Raw genomic sequence first — 391 nt, 5'->3', positions numbered from 1 at the left:
CCCTTTCTCCAACCCTTTCTTGAAGAACCTTAAATGCAGCCGCACACCAGCCGCAGAGACCTGCCTGATGCCCTGAGTGGACAGACCCTCTCTGGACCCCCAGGGCGCTGGGCTCTCCCAGACGGGGCTCCTGCTCACACCCCGCCCCCGGCCTTCACGGCCAGGCCGTCCCATGCAGTAGCCGCTAGCCGCGTGCGCTGTTTCAATTTAAATCGATTAACATGAACTGAAATCAATACTTATGCTCCTTGGGCTCACTGGCCACGTTCAAGGGCTCAGGATCCCACGTGTGGCTGCCACGTTGGGAGCGTGGTTTCGATGTTCGGGGGGACAGTGCCGCTGCAGGCTGCCCTCACACAGGGCTGCCACCAACACTGTCTCCTGGTGATGC

This window comes from Pteropus vampyrus, unplaced genomic scaffold, assembly GCF_000151845.1.
Source record: "Pteropus vampyrus isolate Shadow unplaced genomic scaffold, Pvam_2.0 Scaffold1315, whole genome shotgun sequence".
Lineage (NCBI taxonomy): Eukaryota > Metazoa > Chordata > Mammalia > Chiroptera > Pteropodidae > Pteropus > Pteropus vampyrus.
Note: the sequence above shows the minus strand (reverse complement) of the source record.